This window comes from Aulostomus chinensis, chromosome 1, assembly GCF_037954235.1.
Source record: "Aulostomus chinensis isolate RoL2024-O1b breed Wild chromosome 1, RoL_Achi_v1.0, whole genome shotgun sequence".
NCBI classification, from domain to species: Eukaryota; Metazoa; Chordata; class Actinopteri; order Syngnathiformes; family Aulostomidae; genus Aulostomus; species Aulostomus chinensis.
The window spans coordinates 52,365,389-52,383,828 of NC_141320.1; the positions used below are offsets into that span (position 1 = coordinate 52,365,389).

The following is an 18,440-nucleotide window of genomic DNA, read 5'->3' on the forward strand; positions in this document are numbered from 1 at the left end:
TAAGCATCACTGAGTTTCTTTGCAACTATCACTACATTACTGTTAGCATCATCTTGAGTTCATTAGCAATTCTTTCGACATCACTTTCGCAATATTTTGAGGTTCGTAGCAACTCTTACTACATTACTGTTGCATTATTTTGAGGTTCGTAGCAACTCTTACTACATGACTGTCAGCATCACTTTGAGGTTATTCGAAACACTTACTACATTACTGTAAGCATCACTGAGTTGATTAGCAACTATCACTACATTACTGTTAGCATCATTTTGAGTTCATTAGCATTTCTTCCGACATCACTGTCGCAATATTTTGAGGTTCGTAGCAACTTTTACTACATTACTGTCACATTATTTTGAGGTTCGTAGCAACACTTACGACATGACTCTCAGCATCACTTTGAGGTTATTCGAAAGTTAGGTTAACCTCTGGGTTCTGGGCCCAGCACGCTTCCTCTGCGCCACTCTGCTCTACCATTGACTGAACAGGCCTTGTTTTAGGAGAGCCTTATCTGTCTTTGTCTCTGCCCTGCTCTCCTGCTCTCTTTCCCCCCAACCGGTCAAAGCAGAAGGCCGTCCCCACTGATCCTGGATCTGCTCCACGTTCCTGCCTGTTAAAAGGAAGGTTTTCATCACCACTGTTGCAGGATGTGCTGCTGGTGGAGAATTGTTGGGTGTAGATTCATTGAAGGAGTTTGGTGCTGGACCTGCTCTACTAGTAAAGTGTCATGAGATAACTTTTGTTGTGACTTGACACACACACACACACACACACACACACACACACACACACATTCATTTCTTCCTGCCATGAACACAGACTGGGTGTTTAATGTTAACAAAAATTCTACTTTGTCAGTGAAGTAATTCAGTCTCCAACTTTCAGTGTCTGTCAGGATGGTTGAGCGGTCTAAGGCGCTGCGGTCTAAGGCGCTGCGTTCAGGTCGCAGTCTCTCCTGGAGGCGTGGGTTCAAATCCCACTTCTGACAAAGGACATTTTCTCCACATTCCTATGCATCCACAGTGGTAAATTCCAAACCCAGTTGAAGCTGCTCTCCACTGATGGGAGTGAGTGGTTGAACTGGCAGCAGAGGAGGCAAAAGAGCTTCCCTGTGACAGTCCAACATCGCCTGGTTTCCTCCAACATGGAGCAGCCACCAAACTCTAACTTCAATGTTGGATCAAAGTCTGCTGAAGAAATGTGTTTGGTTCAAAATCACATTTGTGTTCATCCTTCAATTCACATTTTGTCCATTAACTTCATCATCAGAGTCTCCCTCTCATCACATGACTAAAGTCTGGGTTCTGTGTTGGTGGTAAACATCCTTCCACTCACCCAGGCTCCTCACTGGTCTGCACACAGAAATGCATATTTTACTGGTTTAACCAGTTCCTCAAGTAGTTTAGGAAAAAAGACACTTTGTTAGCTCCTGTAAAGGTCCCACTTTGGGTCGTAACACTTTTTTCCTGACTGCTTGACGTCTCAGTCAGAACAGCTGAGATGAGAACTGAATGTCTGGATTTCTTCCTGACATCATCAGGGTCTGAGGAGTTCATGAAAAAAAGGATTCAGTCAGATGGGAGTTAGAACTTGGAGACCAAAGGAAGAACCTCCAAATTCAGGACCCTGAGATCAAAGTGAACACTCTGATCTCAGACGTCTGGGATATTTCACATCCTGATGGCCCTCCAAAATAAGAGCCCTGTGTCAGTGTCTAAAAATCATCATTTGTTTGTGAAAAAATCAGGGTAGGTTTGTCAGACTTTGTCAGACCTTTCCCCAAATCATCATTTGTTTGTGGAAATTAGATCCAGAAAACCACTGCAGTCCCTCATACATGATTAGTGCCATAGTTTGTCTCACACGTTTCATCTTTGATGGTTCCATGGTGGAATGGTGAGCACTCTGGACTCTGAATCCAGTGATCCCAGTTCAAACCTCAGTGGGGCCTCCAGCAGGTCTCTGACAGGTGTTGATAGAGGAGTTGTGGCTGCTGACTACAGTGGAAGACACCATCAACAATGATGTGTAGGAGCTCTCAGCTCCTTCAGTCACATGACTGGGTCATCCTGTCATGTCAGTGATGTCACTTGGCAGGACTGCCATTGCATTCTTAATTCTATAACATCTGAGATTAAAATCTATGGAATTACAACCAACAAGCAGCCAAACACCTGATCAGATGCTCCTTCATCAGGCTGAGAAGAATCAATCTAAACTGGGATGAAGAAAATTAACTGAGAGGAGAAACCTCCTGATTGGATGACATGGACCCACCTGATCCATGTCAGCCTTGTTGGAGCAGAAAGAGGTGGATCAGAGGAATCAGTGGATCAAGACTCAGGTGGCAGATGAAGAATCTCTGTATTCACAATGAAGTCAGAGAAATCTTCCAACGTGAGAGAACGTGACAGACCATTTTATACTGAAGACAGGCTGTGTGTGTGTGTGTGTGTGTGTGTGTGTGTGTGTGTGTGTGTGTGTGTGTGTGTCCCTACTGACTGGAAACTGAATAATAACCAGACTAACTTTTATCTTTGACCAAGTCTGGTTGACTCACTAAATTCATAACTAAAGTGATTATTTAATTAATAAACAGAACATTTGTCTGAAGTCATGATCAAATTAATGTAAAATCTGAGCAACGAGGGTTTGAAAATGTTCAAATGAGTCAAAACAATGTCCTGGGATCAACAGGGACCTTTAGATCCACACCAATCTTCCCTGACCTCATAGAAACTGGAACCTTTTAACAAATAAATTCAAATTCAACTCAGCAGCAACTCTAGAACAGTCACTAACTTGCTAATTCCTGTGAGCTCCAGATCAGACAATGCAGGCTCACCTTCACGCTTGGTTGTACGACCGCCACCAGTTGAAGCTTCTCTGGTTCAACAAACTCTGGGTACTCAAGACACAAGTCAGCACCGGTGCAGGTCCAGATCCAGATGTTTGCTGAGGGGAACAATGGCTTAAGGGAGCTCCAGGGAGCTGGTTTGAACTGGTCCCTCATCTCTGTGAGTAGAAACCATCTGAAGTGGAGGGGGAAGATCTGCTTTGACCTCCTGACCTCCCAGTAAAGCCAGTATAGATGTTGAGCTTGGAGGAGTTGATGGCCTCCTTCATCTTCTTGTTGGAGGTGTTTGCTAAACTCAGCACCACCACAGATCAGAGGAACGTCCACTTGTCAGCTGGACACTGGAGTTTCTAGTGACCTGCAGGATCTTAGTTGTGGTGGCAGCAGGCCTGTTCCAAGAGCTTTGCTCACATTCCTGATCAGGCTCCATAATGGTTCTGGACCACTGAGTGATAGAAGCTGATCCTGGGGTTGGACTGTCTTTAGGGGGCTGAGGTGTCTGGTGGTCTTGGTGGACCCTCTGCATCTCAAGCTGAGACCACAGAGTCCTGTGTTCTTGAGTCATTGTCTATAGTCTCTGTTGTTGGAGAGCTCAGTGTGGTCCCTGATGGTCTAGTGGCTAGGATTTGGCGCTCTCACCGCCATGGCCTGAGTTCGATTCCCGGTCAGGGAATGAGTTATTTAGAGGTTGAGGGAGAGGTGATCAGGTGGTCCACATGATGGTGGAGGTGATGAAGTGTGAATCCATCATGGCTCCACTCTCACCCCCATTGTACAGTTCTTGGTTCACTCTGCCATGGCCCCATGTTGAAGGGTGACTGTCTCATTCAGGTCCAACCCTTTGTTAGACCCTATTAAGTCACTGACTCCTGCAAGGACAAACTCTGTAATCCTCCTTTGTAGCTTTGGCTCCTTGCAGCACAGAAAGTCCATTCACTGATGTAGGAACTGGAAAACTTAGAGCTCCGGTCCTTGGTTCCTTCCTCCATTGAGCAGAACAAACACAGAACAGAGAGCAGTTCCTCCTACAGTTCTCAGAAAGTCTGAGGGCACCAAAGAAAGGAGGGAAATGCAATCAATGTTGAATTCATTTACATTTCTTATATTTGATCAAAGATAGAACTTAATAAGCTGCCATCAACCTTGATGACCAACTCCTTCACTGTGTAGTTCAAAGTCTCTGGTTTGATTTGTGTCAGGACTTCAGAAGCTCCAATCCTCTCTAAGTTCTAGTGAGAGTGGAAGAGATTATAAATGAGAGAAGCAGGGCCCTCACTCAGAACTGAACCAGCTCAGTTGGGAGAGCCTTAGACTGAAGATCTAAAGGTCCCTGGTCCGATCCCAGGTTTCAGCAGAGGAGCAGCATTGACTTTACTTTCCAGTGGAGGAACTGCAGACATGAAGGAAACTAACATCTTGTCCTGTGCATTCTTGTGACATTCAGGACATTTTTGGAGCCTCTTGTTGGATTTTGCCACAGAGAATCAGAGCCAATCAAAAGCATGGTGGACTTTAACATGGAGGACTGAACAAGTCAAGAAAGCATCAGTTTGACCTTCACAGGTGTTTCTGTTCCTGTCTCAATGCTGTAGAAAGAGCCTGAGGAGCTCAGACGGTAGAGCATCAGACTTTTAATCTGAGGGTCCAGGGTTCAAGTCCCTGTTCAGGTGCTGTGGAGGTTCCAGTGTTTGACAACATGGTACTGGATGAAGTTTAGTGTTGAACAAACTGTCATCATCAAAAGTAGAAGTGTTCTTGTCTTGATGCTGTGAGACAGTCGCTAGAAAAGTGACCAATAATAATTTCATGTGGCATGCAATTAACAAAAGACTACAAATAACACTGGTCAAGTCAGTTTTATTTGTATTGCGCCAAATCACAACAAAAGTTCTCTCATGACTCTTTACTAGTAGAGCAGGTCCAGCACCAAACTCCTTCAATGAACCTCCACCCAACAATTCTCCACCAGCAGCACATCCTGCAACAGCGGCGACAAAAACCTTCCTTTTAACAGACAGGAACGTCGAGCAGATCCAGGATCAGTGGGGACGGCCTTCTGCTTTGACCGGTTGGAGGGAAAGAGAGCAGGAGAGCGGGGCAGAGACAAAGACAGATAATGGAGGAAGACAGATATGCAGAAGGAAAGAGTGGGACAGAGATAAAGAGAGAGAGAAGTGAAGAGACTGATGGACAGACGGTGAGCAGGTGGAGCTACGGGTGGCAGCTTGAGCCTCTTCAGGTCTGCAGCCTCCTCCAGCAGCACCCACATCTGGGATGAGGGGAGCCTGAAGGCTCTGGAGAAGGAGACGAGTTCGTAATACATATGAGTATGATTTATGTATGACACATATAGGAGGACAGAGAGGAGGAGAGAGAAGCCCAGTGCACCATGGGAGATCCCCCAGCAGTCTAAGCCTTTAGCAGCATATCTAAGGGCCAGCCTAAGCAGCCCAACTATAAGCCTGATCAAAAAGGAAGGTCTTTCGTCTGCTCTTATAGGTCAAGAGGGTGTCTGCATCCTGGACTGAAACTGGGAGACGGTTCCACAGGAGGGGAGCCTGATAGCTGAAGGCTCTGGCTCCATTCTACTTTCAGAACTCTAGGAACCACCAGTAACCCTGCATCCTGGGAGCGAAGGGTTCTAGCTGGATAATAGGGGACTAGGAGCTCTGTCAGGTATGAAGGAGCCTGACTGTTGAGGACTTTGATGGTAGAAGGAGAATTTTGAATTCTCTTCTAAATTTGACAGGGAGCCATGCAGAGAGGCCAGTACAGGAGAGACATGGTCTCTTCTACTAGTTCTAGTCAGGCAGCAGCGTTCTGGACCAGCTGGAGAGTCTTTAGAGACCTCCTGGTGCAGCCTGATAGGAGGGAATTGCAGTAATCCAGCCTGGAAGTGACAAAGGCATGGACTAGTTCTTCTGCATCTTTTTGAGACAGGATGTGTCTGATCTCAGCAATGTTTCACAAATGAAAGAAAGCAGTCCTAGAAATTTGCTGAATGTGGGCATGAAAGGACAGATCCTGATCAAAGAGACCTCCTCGGTTCCTTAGGGTGGTGCTGGGGGCCAAGGTGATACCTTCCAGAGTACCTGTCTCATTAGATAAACTTGTAAAGTGTCATGAGATAACTTCTGTTGGGATTTGGCACAAAATAAATAAAATTGACTTGACGACTTTGAAGTTAGAATTAAATTTAAAGTAGAAAACTCTTCCCTCTTCAAACCTGTCACTCAGTGTTGTAAACTGTTTCAAACAAATTCTACTGTTCAACAGTTCAGGTGTTTCTAATGAAGCTGAATGTTCTCTTCTACTTTCCTCAATTGGGTTTCTTTCATGTCCTCCTGAGATCAAAGACAGAATTCTAGCTACTGTCAAAGCCCTGATGACATCATCAGGAATTCTGACTTTGATCTGGAGACTCTTGCTTTAATCTGAATTTGACCTGACTAATGTTTTAGTTTAGGTTGCATGATACCGACCACCTCATTTCTCCTGATGGACTGGTGACCTGTCCAGGGTGAACCCTGCCTCTTGAACAATGTCACCTGGGATCACCCCCCCCCCCGTGACCCTTAAAGGATAAGAATAGAAAGTGGATGGATGACTTCTCCAGGAACGTCCTGCTCACATTGGTCTGTCTTCATTTTGACTCCTCCCACTGCTACAATGTCCAGCCTTTATACTGTTGGTGACTGGGGCCCTGGTTGCTGCAGGCCTCAACACCAGCCTGTGGTTGTGAGCAGGGCAGAACAGAACTGACAGTATCTCCCATGCAGGACCTGGGTCAGCGCCTGGTGCCAGCTGGGGCACCGCTTTAACCTGGACGCCCTGGAAGATCTTCTCCAGGAACTCGCCTTTTTCAATCGAAACAGCGTGAAACTTCAAGTAAAGAATTAAAATTATTTAATCCACAATGAGGCCTCTGTCATAAAACAAAATGAACAACTGACTACCTCACCATGACTTCACTCTGATAACCAGGAGGTAACCTGGTAGTCAGAGCAGCAGTGCTCAGGTCTGTGGACTCACAGGAGGATTCTTCTTCTGGTCACAGGTTTGAAGACATCAGTGGAAGAGAGAGGAGAGGCTGTGAGAGACCTGCCACACCTCTCCAGTGACCTGGGACATGATGGCAGTGGTGGGATTTGAACCCACGCCTCCTCAGAGACTGGAGCCTAAATCCAGCGCCTTAGACCGCTCGGCCACACTACCTCACTGAGCTGTTCTCTGAGTTGGTCTGCTAAAGGCATGTTGAAGAGGAAGTAACATCATGATATCAAACTTATTCTGAAGGGGGACCCCTTTCCTCCCACGGTCACAGGAAGTGACGACAGCGCCGCTAGAGGCAGGAAAGAAATGGTAAAAGGACTCTATTTGTACAGAGCCTTTCTACCTCAGCAGCACTCAAGGAGCTGAACAATGTCCTCTCATTCACACACACTCACACACTGATGCTGAAGGCTGCCATGCAAGGAGCCAATCTACTCATCAGAAGTATTTGGGGGTTCAGTATCTCACTCAAGGACACTTTGACATGGTCACCAGGGGTAGTGAGGATGGAACTGGACCCTGGTATCTGCAACGACTCCATCAACTCCTAATCTAGCAGCTCTGCTGGGTCCAACTATTTTACAGAACATTTGACAGACCTGTGGAGCAGTGAGGACACACATGAGTTGATCACATGATCCACTGAAGCACCATTTTACCTGCCACTGAGGTCACCAACATGAGCTGGAGTTGGGACTCTTGAACTGAACCTGGTATCACAGCGACACCTACTGCTGCAAAATGGAACAGCAACATTGAACCAAGTACAGGATTGGAGGGAGACTGATGGTCGCTGTTTGGGTTTTTGAAGGACAAGGAGGGCGTGGGTTCAAGCTGGATTCTCAGAGACGATTTCCCCAACCTCTATATTGGCATCTACACTGTCATCCAGTCATGTGACTGAAGTCATCCAGTCACGTGACTGAAGTCATCCATTCATGTCAGTGATGTCACTTGGCAGGACTCTCATTGCCGTCTCATTCCAGAAAAGAATCCAGACTCCACCTGTGGCTCCATGATAACTGAGGGACCTCTGGTTGGAGGCTGGACGATGATGCAGCAAGAACAAATACCAGTGCCCAACCAGATCAACTTAATGGCTGTTTTTGTAGTGATTTGATGCCTCATGAGGAGAAAATTTGGGCACAAATGTTGGACAAGAGTGTTTGTGGAGGGGTGTTTTTGTTGTTGTTGCAGTGTTGTAAGTCACTGTAACTGCAGCTAAAAGATTGAACTTTCTCCAAATGTCCTCAAGATGGTTTCCAATGACATCAGTTGTCACAAGAGGAAGCCTGCATGTAAACACACTCATGAGGAGAACACACACTTGAGAGACATTTGTCTTGCAAAAACTTCCCAGATCAGGAAAACATGAAACAACACAACAGAAAAATGTCCTTTGTCCATTCTGTGTTGGTGTGACTCAAACTGAGTAGATAATGCAATTTATCATGGTCGTTCAGATCCAACTTGGAGTTTCTGGTTTTAGAAAGCGTTTTTCAGATAATGCAGCAGGAAATGAACTCAGTTAACCTGACATAATGGAGCCATCATTGGATATGACGGTGAGAGGGCTGATCTTATTTTCTCTGAGGTCACCATGGAAAGATCCACCTGGTACCACTTACTGATCTTTGTATTGACGTATTGATCACTGATCAAACACTGAATTATCTTTGAGTGTCTTCAGACTATCTTACATGAGTGTATGTTATTGTTACGATGGTTTCTCTTCCTGGTTCCTGTCAATACATGTGCAGCTGTCAAGTCTTTAATCACTTGTTGGTGCAGCCTGATAATAAAGAATTACAAAAGTCCAGCCTAGATGGAACTCATACATGGAGTTTTAGACAACTGCTGGCCTTCATCCAGCTTTATTGATAAATATAATTGAGTATCATCTGTGTAACAATGGAAATTTATGGACTGTTTCCCAATAATATGACCTAAAGGAAGCATACATAAAGTGAAGAGTATTGGCCCCAGCACTGAACCTTGAGGAACACCGTGTTTAACTTTGGTTTGTATAGAAGATTTATCATTAACGTCTACAAACTGAAATCAACCTGATGAATACGATTGAAACCACTTTAATGTTCCCTGAATGCACAGTTTAATCGTAATAATGGTACACTTCAGAATTAACGACAGCACATATACATTTGTTGTGTATGTACGCTGAACTTGAACAGTCCGTTGTCCCAATGGAGGCAAGTGAGAGTGAGGCCTGCAGCCAGACTACAAGGTCGGCGCTGCCACCCCAAGGGAGGTGGAGAGGGCAGAGGCAGGGGTCAAGAACACATGGGGGAAGGGGAGGGGAGGATAGTACGCGCCATTTACGTCACCAAGGCAGAAGGAGTTCTCCTGGAGGATAAACAATGGGGCAGCCGATAAGGAAGCTGTGGGTTTGGGCGGAGGAGCACACATTCCAATCTGTCTTCTCTTTCAGTCCAATCCAAATTGTAAAGTTAAATTTCTGGTCTTCAACATCACTCTCCTCTTTGCAGAGCGGCCAACTGCTCCGAGATGGTTTCCATCCTGGGTTTCAGTTCAAGAGTCTGTTGTTGCCCCGCTCTGCCAACCTCAGTCATTGCGTTGTCAATGACTGAGGTTGTGTGAGCTGCACATCACATCAAGTGTTGATGCCCACACGAGGGTGTCTTTTTAAAAAGAGGAATATTACGCCTCCATTTCACACAGACAAGACAGCAAATTTGGCACATTTTCTGTCTAAAAAGGGCTGGAGAGAGATGGAGGTGAGGGAGGAGAGGAGACAGAGAGGTGGGGAAGAGAAGAGAGAGAGACCAGACATTATGTTTGCACAATGTTCCATTGATCCATGAACAAAGCAGGCAGTGAGACCATGATGATGTCACATCTGTCCACTGTCCAGATGTCAGAGCTGAAAATGATAGGATGCCATGTTCCCTTCAACAACAGTCCAGCAGAAAGCCACCATGAAGACCTGAGGAGGAGCAAGGCAGCTCACCACAGTCAGGAACTCCCAGTCACCTAAACAAGGTTTCTGTCCACTCACGTTCAACCAGACCAGCAGATCACCTGCATCCCCACTGCCTCACCACCAGAGGGCAGTAGAACATCAACCATAGAGGCTCCCACTGAGGAATGAACACCACCACCAGCAGACAGCTCTCCCTCCCTGACAGCATTTAAAGGAGATGAATGATGGATCATCAAACTCCACCATTCACTGTGACTCAGGGCCGCTCCCTCTGCTCTGACTCTCTTTGATTGTTTGTCTTTGTTTTATTCAATCAAGTTGTTCCTCCTCTCTCTCTTCTTGCTGCTCTACCCCCCCCATGTGATGTCTACTACCTCCTCCTCCTTGATGACACTCATTGTGAGGTCTCTTCATCAGCCCTCCTCTGCTTTCTGAGCCACAAACAGTTTTTCTGAGTCGCTAAAACCCTGAACTCCATCTTGAACCCAGACTCTCAGAAGCCTGACCACATTTACTGAACTGGTCCCTCTTTGGTGAAACCATCACCACGTTTCTGAAGGCTCTGAATGTCCTGATGCTGATGTCATTCTGCTTCCTCTGACACAGGCAGCTTTGGTCCGTTCTGTCACTGTGACATCAAAGACTAAATGCTGAGATCAAGAAGAACATTTACAAAACATGAACAAAACTTGATGACAGAATTCTTTGTCCTCCTCCATCACCGCGATGCCATCGATGGTCCGTTACTGTTGCAGTGCAGTAACATCATGAGTTGTGTCAAACCATCTCTGTCAGCTCTGCCAGTGTCTGGAGTGACGTCTCCAAGGACACTTGCTGCCAGGACTACAGAGGAAACATCAACATCTGTTTGCATCTGGCTTCAACTGTACTTTTCCTCTAGGTTCAACATTGCTAGGTTACAGTGACTTGTGTACAGAGTAGTGACTTGATCAGCTGGTGGTGATGATGTAGCTTTAGGATGCTAACACAGTTGTTACTCAGGGCACTGCTGGATGTGATTTAGAGTCCAATGAGAAACGCTCAGTCTCAGGTTCCAGCTTGTCAGTGAGTTCTTTGAGGGTCAGAGGCTTACATACAAATATAAAAACCAGTTGAAACACTTCCTGGAATTTTAAGAGGATTGAATACAAACAAGGAAGCACGTAAGACAGAGTAATAATACCAGTAAAGCAATGAAGGCACATGGAGGATCAGACATGAATCATAAGATTTATCTGAGACTCAAGTGGACGGCAAAGGTAGCAGGTGAGAAGGTGTTCAGGATGAAGGGTCAGTGACCTCCAAACAAAGAAAACTACTGAATGGAGGTTGAGCAGAGTCTGAGGAGTCAGGTGGAGCTGGCAGTGAGACAGGATTTGAGGCCTGAACAGATGCAGCACTGGTCTTTGTTACTGTGACAGCACGACAACCAACAGGACCTGCTCACGTTCTCAGCTGGATTGTTCTCATCAATGTACGGAACCTCTCCAACGACCTGGTGGGGGGACGGCCTACCAAGCCTCCATCTCAACGACCGTGGCTCCCACTGGGATCCGCGATGCTCTTCTCAGGCACAAGGGGGCTTCTCTCCGCTGGTCAGGATGGAGATTCAAGGCTCACGGGAGGTCAACAGTATTGTGACCGTGAAAAGGGGGAGAGGAGAAGTTCTGTTTAAAGTTAAAGAACAAAGAAACAAAAAAGTAGGCAGAAGAGAAAGAAAAGAGGAGAGACGGACCAGCAGCTGGAGGAGCTCACGGAAAAATAAGAAGCGCTGAAGAGCCTGAACCCAACCCAACTGTAACGGATGGTGTCGTGACTATTATAATAAACTGGTCCGCCGTGGGGGTGACCTTTGACCTGTGTGGGGCTGCTGGCCAATCAGCACCCTTTGCCGTCCTCAGTACTTCTCAGATATTCCTGTATTAAACGGGTAAACAGAGGGCAGTCATGCATCCCTCAGATCCTCTACAGCAGGGGTTTTCAGTTAAAATTCTCCTGGGTCCAGTTTTCAAACCTCTTCAAGCTTGGGTCTGGAGGCCTAGCACAGTTTTTCATGACTGCTGATTTCAGTGATGGGCCCACGCCTGCATGTTAGCCAGCAGTCGAGCTGTGCTTTATGATCCAGGGGCATCTTTAGCCGATGGAGGTAGACTTTAAGCCTGTTGTATCAGTGTCTGTTTGGTCAACAATGAACTTTCAGATCGAATGAAGTCGCCGACATTTCAATAATAGTCGTTTTTATTGTCTGCTTTTTTTCCACATTAACCTTAAACCTATTGTCCAGCAGGGGGCAACATAAAGAGAAGAGTGAAATGAAAATGGATTCAAAAATACTCAGAATTTACTGGCATTTGACTGCACGTATATGACTATGTGAGTGAGTGTGTGTGTGTGTGTTTGTGTGTGTGTGTGTGTGTGTGTGTGTGAGAGTGTGTGTGAGAGAGTGTGTGTGTGTGTTTTGAAGACGACTTCTTGACTCCATTTTTGTTGTCACTCTTCTCTTAATTTTCAGTTTCACTCATTAAAATGAAGCAGCTTTGACGTGTGTACTTCTCTTGTGCATCAACAACTTTGGTCTTTAAGCTGACAAACACACCACACGTCACTCACTCTATAGATTAAATCTGCTGATAACACAAAACACGTGACCCTGTGACCCTGCATGACGTTTTGCTCCAACTTTCCAGAACTAATAGGAGGAACAGCATGGATCGTTCTGAGCAAGAACTCTGACATCACCATCGTCATGAACAAGAAGGATGTCGGACTCAACTTCAACAAATCTGAAATGTCCCCTTAAGCTCCTGCTACTTTGAACTGATGCCTAAACCTTCAGTTTCCATTCATCACTCAGAACCTCTCACAACCACAGAAGAACAAGCAAAGGTTAGGAGCAGTAAAGCCTTTAATAATGACATCATCATGTTTGAGGGTTTTCTTCCCTCAAACTGTTTCTACCAACACAACAGAATCCTGGAAATATTTCAGGTGTTGACCTCCCAGCAGCCTGAAGGTCAACCTGCATTATCTGTTATGTTGCTGAGCAGAGGAAGGAGCTCAGTGGTAGAGCGCTAGCTTAGCATGTGAGAGGTGGTGGGATCGGTGCCCTCGTTCTCCAGAAGACTTCAGCTTGTTCTGTTGTTGAGCTCTGATGAAACCACTGACTTTGAACCACACACAAAGTGAAGGAGTGACTTAAGATTGATGGCACCTGAGGAACTTCTAGGTTTCCTAAAATCAACTGGAAATTCATTCACCAGTTAAACAGTGACTCTACCAGAGGGGATGTAGCTCAGTGGTAGAGCGCATGCTGAGCATGTGTGAGGCCCTGGGTTCAATCCCCGGCATCTCCGGCTGGTCATTGTAGCCTTCATCTTACCTGCCACAGTGATCCTTAAATGTGACAACAGTTGATTCACTATCAGAAGACATCTTCTCCATGTTCAAGGTGGGCGAACTGTCCACAAATATTCAAAATTACTTTTGAAAATGAAAACATAGATCAAACCTGCCCTGTCAATCACCCACAATGGGCGGATCGTCCCACTCCCTATCAGGTTCCCCACTCCGTGACCCAGGAGGCTCCCTCTCCCTATCAGGACTAGAAATCTATTGGGGTCTCCCTGCTCAGGTAGGAGTCCTGCCCACAACGTTAAGCTGTTGATGTTCCAGAGGAGACAACATCTGATCTTTGTTAGATCCACCAGTCAAAGGTTTTCTTTAAAGGCTGTAGCAGCTGAGAATGAGGGATTAATAACCATCTTAGTGAGGACATTTTGAAACATGATGACATTTTATTGACTTGTAGCACTGCAAAAATCATCCCCCCTCCAAAAACCCTCTTCTCCAACTCTGTACTCAAGTTGTCTCCTCATCTGGCACCACAGGATCCAGGATGTTCAGTCAAAAAATCATTAGTGATTTTAAAAATGGCCATCAGACACAAAATAAGACTTCAAACAGGTTTACAACTTTATTTGATGTTGGCTCATTTTGTCCATTTTGCCTCCGCACTGTCCTTCATCACAGCATTTAACATCAGGACTGCTCCCAGATCAGCTCTATGACCTCATCCCTGCACCAGAGTACCGCCCAAGTTCATCAAGGATGGCCAACATGAGCAGGTCTAGATTCACCTCCATCTTTGGAGGCTGATGAATTTCCTCCTGAGGACCGTCAGGCTGTTTCCTTACTTTGCTGTGACCCAACAGCAGACAGCAACAAGGACTGTGGTGCACTTGGTAAAATCACCATCTGGAGTCTGGACCAAGATGCTGATGTGATCCTTTGATGAGTTTAGAATCAGTCAGAGATCAAAGACTGGAGCAGGAATTCAATGCACAGAACCCAGAGATCAAAGACAGAATTCAGAGATCAAACACAGAATTCAACGATCAATCAATTTGAGGAACCAGCATCTCATGTGAAGATGCTTCTGAACTCATGAAGTGAAATCCTAACAAATAGAGATGAATGAGTCCAACTGGGACTGGCGACCTGTCCAGGGTGTACCCTGCCTCTTGCCCGTAGATGCTGGGATAGGCTCCAGCCCCCCCGCGACCCTTAATAGTAAGGAATAAGCGGAAGATGACGATGGATGATGGATGGAGTCCAACTGGACCTGAACAGGAGAGAAATAAAGGAGTTATTGTTATGCAATTGTTATTTATTTCCAGGCCAGGTGAGGGTTGGATTTTGTTCATTCATGTTGAAGTGAACTGACAGTGGGACTGAGGACCTGGGCTGAAGTCCAGCTCACTGCTGGTTTAATGAAACCACCTGATTGTTTTTCCTATCAGCTCTGATCTGATGGAAGAAACAAAAAGCCAAACTTCATTCGTCCGTGTCCAAACTCCAAGTCTGTTGATGTACAGCACTCCAGTTATTTGTTTCTTTCCAGACAGAAGCAGGTTGGTGGAGGAATAAAACCTCAACAGTGAACAAACAGCAATGAGAGAAGTGAATCCTGCACTCAGAGAAGTTGTGTCTGCACTCGCCAACCAGGAAACGCGTCTATCTTCTGTGTGACTGGGGCAGCTGCTGAGAGCTGCGTTTCTCAGCTGTGTGGGGGCGGGACTCTGTGTGTGATTGACAGGTCAACTGTCTGCCAGACAATGTTGTGGGACACAAACACAAAATGCGAGGTGCCATTTCCATCGATGGTCGATCGGTCGATCAGCTCTGGGACCGTTTTGTCTTTTGAATGAAGAAATGCATTAATTTCAGGTAGCAGCTTGTAAAAATGCCCCGGCTCAACCACCAGACCTCTGTGTACACTGTCAAGAAAAAAAATTATAAAAAAACAGTAAAAAGTCTGGCAGCAGAGTTTCCAGACGAATACCGTCAAATTACAGTAATGAACTGTTCCACAAAATTACATGGAATAAACTGTAAAAATACACAGCAGGTTTCACAGTCCCAACTCATTAAATTACAGTCCATTTAGTGTTGATAAATGTGCATTCAACTGCAGGAAAACAGGCCCATCATGGAAAAACACATGAAGAACAAGGACCTTTCAGGTTCTTCTCTAAGTTCAGGGCTCTTACTGGTTCATTTATGAAACAAACCAGTCTATGAGCAGGAATTTCCCATTAAAAAGTTCATTTGACAGTGGAAAAGCAAGCATAGTCCATCAAAATAGCCAAGTTTAAGGTCAATCACTGTCAATTGAAGCTATTTAGTTGTTACTTTATGAAACTGAGCCAACTTTCTACAGTGATTTCCTGTTAGATTCTGGTTTCTCCAAGTATAAAAACTACAACAATGTATAAACACAGAATCTGTACTTGGAACAATAGAGAATTTCTGCATATTTCCAGTATCAGTCCATCACTTTAGAGGATTGGAATGTAAAATAATCATTGGACAATGGAAATCATTTATCCTTTAACGAAACAACTTCAGTGCAGAGTTGATAACTGCACTTCAAACTCTGAACTGGTGTCCACATCAATGTGGAATTTGAGGAGGCCACAGCCACCAAATTTCCCAGAGTTCTTGACTATTTGCAGTCTCTTCCCTTGGAGAAGTCAAGTGGAACTACAAGACAAGGAGCAGAAATCCAAGCTGCTGGTGGACCACGTGGTGCTGTGTTGATGCTACTTTCCCACTCAAAGGGGATCGTGCAGGAATGTTCCACACGGTTGACCAAACTTCCATTGCAGAAGAGATTCAGGCAGTTCCACCCACGCCATGCATCCTTGTATGCTGTAAGTGTGAGGCAATACAATACAGTATGTTTCAGTGACATACATTGAGACAGAAGACCTTGGTTTACTGGGTGATGTTTATTGACATGCCAATTGGATTGTGGTGCCAATATGGCTGACTTGGTCGGTGGAAATCTTATCATCAATAAACAAAGTACACACAAATGTTCAAATTACTTTTCTAGACTTTAGTCCCCAAAGGAATTTCAGGCACCTGAAAGTGACTTTCATAAATCTGTGTGTGTGTGTACAGTACATGTCCCCAAAATGGACAATAGAATTATTGGTCCCCAATCTCAAGGATAAAATGATGCTCCAGTGATGTAGTGAGAATTGCTACAAACCTCAAAATGATGCTGTCAATAATACAGTAAGACTTGCGACTAAGATCAAAATGATGCTAAAGTGATGTAATGAGAGTTTCTTCTCAACTAAGAAATGATGCTCCAGTGATGTAGTGAGAGTTGCTAAAGACCTCAAAATGATGCTACAGTGATGTAATGAGAGTTGCTACGATCCTAAAAATGATGCTGTCAGTGATGTGGTGAGAGTTGCTACTAATCTCAAAATGATGCGACAGTGATGTAGTGAGAGTTGCTACGTACCTCAAAATGATGCTACAGTGATGCAATGACAGTTTCGAATAACCTAAGAAATGAAGCGACAGTGATGTAGTGAGAGTTGCTACTTACCTAAGAAATGATACACCAGTAATGTGGTGAGAGTTGCTACGAACCTCAAAATGATGCTGACTATGATGTAATTACAGTTGCTACTAACCTCAAAATGATGCTTAGAGTGATGTAATGACAGTTGCTAAAAACCTAAGAAATGATGCTGACAGTGATGTAGTGAGAGTTGCGACTAACCTCAAAATGATGCTTATAGTGATGTCGTGAGAGTTGCTAAAAACCTCAAAATGATGCTCCAGTGATGTGGTGAGTTGCTAAAAACCTCAAAATGATGCTCCAGTGATGTAGTGAGTTGCTTAAAACCTCAAAATGATGATACAGTGATGGAGTGAGAGTTGCTAAAAATCTAAAAATGATGCTGACAGTAATGTAGCGAGAGTTGCGACTAACCTCAAAATGATGCTTATAGTGATGTCGTGAGAGTTGCTATTAAACTAAAAATGATGCAAAAGTGATGTAATGAGGGTTGCTAAAAACCTAAAAATGATGCTCCAGTGATGTAGTGAGCTGCTTAAAACCTCAAAATGATGCTACAGTGATGTAGTGAGAGTTGCTAGAAACCTCTAAATGATGCTACAGTGATGTAGTGAGAGTTGCTACTAATCTCAAAATGATGCTTCAGTGATGTCATGAGAGTTGCTACATATTTCAAAATGATGCTAAAGTGATGTAATGACAGTTGCTAAAAACCTAAGAAATTATGCTACAGTGATGTAGTGAGAGTTGCTACTATGCTAAAAATGATGCTGACAGTGATGTAGTGAGAGTTGCTACGAACCTCAAAATGATGCTCCAGTGATGTAGTGAGAGTTGCTTAAAATCTCAAAATGATGCGACAGTGATGTGGTGAGAGTTTCTTAAAAAACTCAAAATGATGCGACAGTGATGTGGTGAGAGATTCTTAAAAAACTCAAAATGATGCAACAGTGATGGAGTGAGAGTTGCTTAAAATCTAAAAATGATGCTACAGTGATGTAGTGAGAGTTGCTACGGACCTCAAAATGATGCTCCAGTGATGTAGTGAGAGTTACTAAAAACCTCAAAATGATGCTGACAGTAATGTAGTGAGAGTTGTGAAGAACCTCAAAATGATGCTACAGTGATGTAGTAAGAGTTGCTAAAAACATCAAAATGATGCTGACAGTAATGTAGTGAGAGTTGCTACGAATCACAAAATGATGCTGCAGTGATGTAATGAGAGTTGCTACGAACCTCAAAATGATGCTCCAGTGATGTAGTGAGAGTTGCTTAAAATCTCAAAATGATGCTGACAGTAATGTAGTGAGAGTTTCTACGAACCTCAAAATGATGCTACAGTAAAAGAGTCGGAGTTGCTAAAAATGTCAAAATGATGCTAAAGTGATGTGGTGAGAGTTGATAAAATCCTAAAAATTATGCTACACTAATGTGGTGAGAGTTGCTACGAACCTCAAAATGATGCTACAGTGATGTAGTGAGAGTTGCTACGATCCTCAAAATGATGCTACAGTAATTTATTAGGTTTCTAAAAACCTCAAAATGATGCTACAGTGATGAAGTGAGAGTTGCTAAGAACCTAAAAATGATGCTGACAGTCATGAAGTGAGATTTGCTACTATCCTCAAAATGATGCTCCAGTGATGTAGTGAGAGTTGCTACGAACCTCAAAATGATGCTACAGTAAT

At 44.5% G+C, this 18,440-nt stretch overlaps 2 non-coding genes across 2 annotated transcripts; one reads left to right on the plus strand and one right to left on the minus strand.

Annotated features, from left to right (window-relative positions):
• Positions 1-6,990: 6,990 nt before the first annotated feature.
• On the minus strand, positions 6,991-7,072 carry trnal-uag (transfer RNA leucine (anticodon UAG)). Its single transcript has one exon. It is a non-coding gene; the product is annotated as a tRNA-Leu (tRNA).
• A 6,081-nt stretch (positions 7,073-13,153) lies between these two features.
• Positions 13,154-13,225, plus strand: trnaa-agc (transfer RNA alanine (anticodon AGC)). Its single transcript has one exon. It is a non-coding gene; the product is annotated as a tRNA-Ala (tRNA).
• Positions 13,226-18,440: the final 5,215 nt, after the last annotated feature.